Source organism: Berghia stephanieae, chromosome 5, assembly GCF_034508935.2.
Source record: "Berghia stephanieae isolate SIO BIC M18660-M18661 chromosome 5, UCSD_Bste_1.3, whole genome shotgun sequence".
NCBI lineage: Eukaryota > Metazoa > Mollusca > Gastropoda > Nudibranchia > Aeolidiidae > Berghia > Berghia stephanieae.
In genome coordinates this window covers 39,275,170-39,280,432 of record NC_088364.1, presented here as the reverse complement: position 1 = coordinate 39,280,432, position 5,263 = coordinate 39,275,170, and the positions used below count along the sequence as shown (strand labels likewise).

General features: G+C 33.1%; 1 protein-coding gene across 10 annotated transcripts in view; it reads left to right on the top strand.

Moving 5' to 3' along the window:
- LOC144972894 (somatostatin receptor type 5-like) overlaps positions 1-955 on the top strand; it is a 179,061-nt gene extending 178,106 nt beyond the window's left edge. For 5 of the 10 annotated variants that reach the window (XM_078914688.1, XM_078914684.1, XM_078914687.1 and 2 more), the window contains one exon: positions 1-944. This exon is cut by the window's left edge and continues 1,952 nt beyond it. The gene's annotated coding sequence lies outside the window, so the exon portion shown is untranslated. The other 5 variants (XM_078914682.1, XM_078914685.1, XM_078914681.1 and 2 more) reach the window with 2 other exon arrangements.
- Positions 956-5,263: the final 4,308 nt, after the last annotated feature.

The following is a 5,263-nucleotide window of genomic DNA, read 5'->3' as shown; positions in this document are numbered from 1 at the left end:
GAAGTATGTGAACTTTCAGAATAAATCATTAAACAAGTTAATGATTGTGTCAATCTATTGGTTTGTTTAGATGTCATATTTCAGGTCCAAATGAAAACACGGCTCGTCCGTGCATGTGTGTTTGGGAGACTTTGGTAAAACTACATTATACAATCTTAAATTTTATGTGGATTTATTCGATAATTCCTTAATAGTCAATCATATGTTTCTTATGTTAAATGTATCTCTTCATCCAATCATATTTCTACTTGATCGTCAAGGTCTTAACTTTTCTATTTAAGCTTGAATTGCGAGAAAGAATTAGCTTATCTCAAAACATTTCTTTTTGATTAATCAAAACATAATTGCAACCCGACTCAAGAGATAGTGGTAGTGATAGTGCTGTCAGATTATACAATTATTTATATTTCTGAAAATGAACATTGAATTCAAGGATTAAGAAACATAATTATTCATTGATACATGATACCTATGGATCATATCAATGAATTCAATAACCTATTACCGTTGACACTGAAAGTTCGAAAAGCATGTCACATCCACCTTCATCTCCTTCTAGTAATCAAGTGAGCTAAATTATGCACCCCCATAAGATCTACCACAAACGAAGTCGATTTCCCAGAAACCATTAAGGATATCTCCACACAGATTAGAGGACATGGATATCGACGATAACAACCCCCCCCCCCCCTTTAGCAAGATGCTTTCTACAATCCTTCATTAAATTTAATTTTATTTCATTTTCTAATAAATTTTGTGATCAAATGTATTTAGGTCTTAAAACGTAAGGTTTCTGCATAAAGAAAAAGAAAAAAAAAGATAAAGAAGAAGAAGAAGAAAAAAATGAAGAAGAAGAAGGAGGAGGAGGAGGAGGAGGAGGAGGAGGAGGAGGAGGAGGAGAAGAAGAAGAAGAAGAAGAAGAAGAAGAAGAAGAAGAAGAAGAAGAAGAGAAGAAGAAGAAGAAGAAGAAGAAGGTTTCAAATTCTTTCCTATTCAATTCCAGATCAAGGCCCCGGTAGTTCAGAGGCACAATTCGCGAAGTGATCCAATAATATACAATTTTTTTTGTCACGGTAAAAGATTGAAGGGAATAAAACCTAGGAGCAAAATTCCAGCAGCAATAATAGAACCAATCTTTTGTATAATTTGCTATGCTCGTGTTTAAAATGAAGGCAGCTTTGTGCAGCTTGACGAGAACAAACGTGATCTCTTGAATATATTATATAGAAGTCTATTTGGAATGGAGTATCAAAGGTCATCTGTTTGTGTATTTAGTTACATTTTATAAATCCTTCTTTATGCAGTTATAATATCATGCTTGTGGTGTGAAGGTTCTGACGATGCGATAAATTTAGTCTTTCGTAAGATCTCCATATCATCAGTTTGTATTTTTTTCTATTTGAGTTAATGATTGTTTAATTGATGAACATTGTAATTTTTGTTACCAAGACCGTAGACTATCAATCTATGATAATGGAATGGTGATATTACCACAATGGTCTGCCTTGTCTTTATGGCTACGTAAATGACATTGTTCACTATTTCATTAGTATTGGTTTGTAGTTTTATAATAGATAATTTATGAAAATCTGGGATATCAAACTGGCACAGATATTGTCTATCTGGTATTGTGTCGGAATAAACTAGGTAAAGAAACTTAAGGTTTGAACCCCAAACTGTCAGAAATGATAAATTATTTGCTCTGTTGGTGTTAATAAAACAAAACTGGGTCTCTTTAATAAATAAATTTATTTTGACTCCAATCTTATCAATCTGGCTTTAAATTCCGCGTTAAGCATTCGGTAAACCTCTATATATTACCGTTTTGAGCGGATTGGACTCCATTCTTCTCTGGTGTGTCCAATTTGCCGCAGAAGACGCGTGCACGAGAGTGGAATAATACCGACTTCTAACAATTGGAATCTGCCAAGCTAAAATATAGAAAATGTTCGAGATTTTAATGTTGCCAATACTATGAAAATAGAGGGATTAAAAGGGAGAATTGAGGTGGCTGTGCTGCACTGCATATTGCAAGTTTTATTAATATTGCATCTATTCTATTTTTTATTGAATCGTAAAAATTAGATATAGACTGGTCTGCCTTCACTTTATCAATGGTTTTTACAAGAGAGAAATAAATGAAAATGTCAGAGTTGATGAGTGTTTGACAATGGATCGTAACATCGGGGAATTTTTTGGATTGACATTCCAGACAACACGATAATGGTTTTGGAACGAATGCAAAAATCACTGTTTCTGACAATTGTAGATATGATTCTATGCTAGGAATAGACAATCTGCTGATAGGCAATCCGACTGGCGAATTGGTGACCCAAATTGTTTAGATTTAAAGTTTCTCAGCTTAAATCCTAATGAAGGCATAAGTTGGTGTTTTTTTTCACGACACTCCCACATATTCAAACAGACTTTAAAGCGGATCTTCTGCCTTTTAGGTAATTTAGACGGATATTTAAAATATTTTATTATACATCTGTTGGCGATTTTTCTTTGGAACACAAGTATTTTAAATAACTGAGCCCATCCTAATCTATTAAAATCAAGTTTTGATTTCAGCTATTTCAAGCCGCATTAGCGCCTAGCATAGTATACGATTAGACACTCACATTTTGTTGCTCGATAGCCTAAAGTTCAGATGACGGAGACAGAATGACTAAAACTAATGGAAGCTTTCGTGGATTGTGAAATGTTGGGGACTTTTCATTAAAGAAGTCATCCAAGTTGAAGAGTTTGTGTCCAATTTACATATGCAATGAAAGAATGGGTAATATGACAACTCAGTTTGCTTACGTAATAGATTTAGACTCCAACATGTACTTTGATCGTATTTTTTTATATTGATCTCAGCCTTTTGGCGTTACTATAAAGGGTGTGTTTTTGATTAGGGAATTGAAACAGCTTAAAATGGAAATGATAGAAACTTCTAGATTTTTGCATAGTTTGCCATCACCTATTTTGTGGTGAAAATGTCAGGAAGATCTATAAGCTAATACAATACTTGCGCTTTTTGTAAAACGGGAGTAGATAACTCAGGCGTTGTTTTGACGTGTTTTTTTTCTTCCAATTTTTGCGTCAAAAAAAACAAAACAACTAAACAAAATTCATTCTCCTATCTATATAAAACATATCTATATCTACATACATAACCCATGTCTGATATCTTCTACTATGAATTCAATATCTAAATCATCCCGATAACACAATATCAATATGATGCATTGGATCACGACTATGGATTTATAATTTTAAATTGTTTATATAAAACAATGTTTGTTGAATATATTATATCTGCTCGTCATTTGAATCTATACTTTATTCGAAAGTCTAATTATACAAGCTATTGTCTTATTGTCATGTCATAGAAACAAAGTTCAACCAATGTAAAAAGTGTTCCATTTTTATAATTTCGTACATTATTGGTTTAGGAGGTCATTTCATTATGTCCAAGCAATGCTACTGATATTGCGTCTATGGGTCATGGGATATATTTCTTGAAAGTTTAAAAAAAAACATTAGATATGTAAAACAACTCTTTAACCAGTTAACCGCCGCACTCTGGAAAAAAAAAATATATTTTAACAATTTGGTCAGATAATTCGTTTTTCAGATATCAATCGATTTAAATGACCCTCACCTTGGCAACAACTCTCAAACCTAAAACTTTGCAAAATCCCAGGTTTGAGAGTTTTAGCCCAGATGAGGGTCATTTAAATCGATCGATATCTGAAAGACAAATTTACTGGCCAAATTTTTAGTTTTTTTCCAGAGTACGGCAGTTAACTGGTTAATTTTAATTCAGTATAGGACATTGAACAGTCCTGATTTGATTATTTAATAGTCTCACAAAACCCCTAAAATTCAATATACATGCAAGTTTTCAGACATATACAATTCGCAAAATATGTGTTATTAGGTATCTGCTCCACTACACTAATGATGATCATGATGATGAAGATGAAGATTATGATGATGATCCTTGTATATACGACTGTGCACTCAGATTGTGATTGCAATTATAATATTATGACTATTGCATTCTTTGTATATATCAAGGTGAAATAATAATAAATTTTGACAAAACGCTTCAATCTAGTATTGTATAGACATGAACCAGATGCATAGATTTGGATTCAGTATCATAATGAACATCAATTCGATTATGATTTTTAGTGTATTTAATTATACTCTATTCGTTTTATTCAACAGACTCATTTTACATTGTGTAAATTCTAATAGGTCGTTGGTTCAAACTTTTAGTAGAGCTAAATGGATACTGCGCTATATTAAAGTTCAAAGGAAATCCGTCTCTAATAGCACAAGCGGTAAATTGATCTCCTGTTAAAGCTTATATTAAAACCCAATCCCTCTTCTATCCTTATGATTAACAAAGACTAACCTCACTCCCGTCATTTGGCGAGGAGAACAGACATGCTGTGATCTAAACAAACATGTTAGGTGTTCTTGTAGAATCATCATTGTTTTGGGGAGCTTTATTTTTGTGTTTTGGATGGGGAAAGAGGGGGGGGGGGGGGGTTTTTCTCAAAATCGCACGGTTAGAGTCTAACAAAATTATTTTGTAATTTTTTTTCTTGAAGTCTATGTCATCACTTGATGAGCTCTAGCATGATACAAGATTGAAGCGTAGGGCCACAGAAACAAATTCTAAATTTGTCCTTTGTCATCACGACCAGAGATAAATATATTTTACTTTGTTACAATGCCAGATTTCCTACAAGTCAACCAGTTTAATCAGCAAACTGTCATATTCTGGAAAAACAGATATTTAAAAACGTGGCCAGAAAACTCGTACATCAAATATCGATCGTTTTAGAAGTGTAAATTGATCGGTATTTGAAGGACGAGTTTTCTGGCCAAATTTTTAAATATGTGTTTTTCCAGAGGATGGCAATCAGTAAAGTGGTTGGGACAAACACTCCGACAAGATCTAAACAATTTACTTCATGAAAAATATATGTTCTCCTTTAAAGTAGTACAGTGAAAATAATCTAATGGTGATATGAGATGGGATATTATTGGTTGTCCTGACGACAATCTGGTTTTGTATAATAAAAGTGAAATATATTATTACTCTCATAATAGGCTTCAACAGTCGTGACGTCACTTCCCTAGTAATAACGCAAAGTAATTTAGTAACTGGTTCTAAACTATCGGAACAATGGCGGAAAATTTTCTCCTACGAATATAAAAGTGTATCCAGAGGAGAAAAACATTATAAATCTGATCA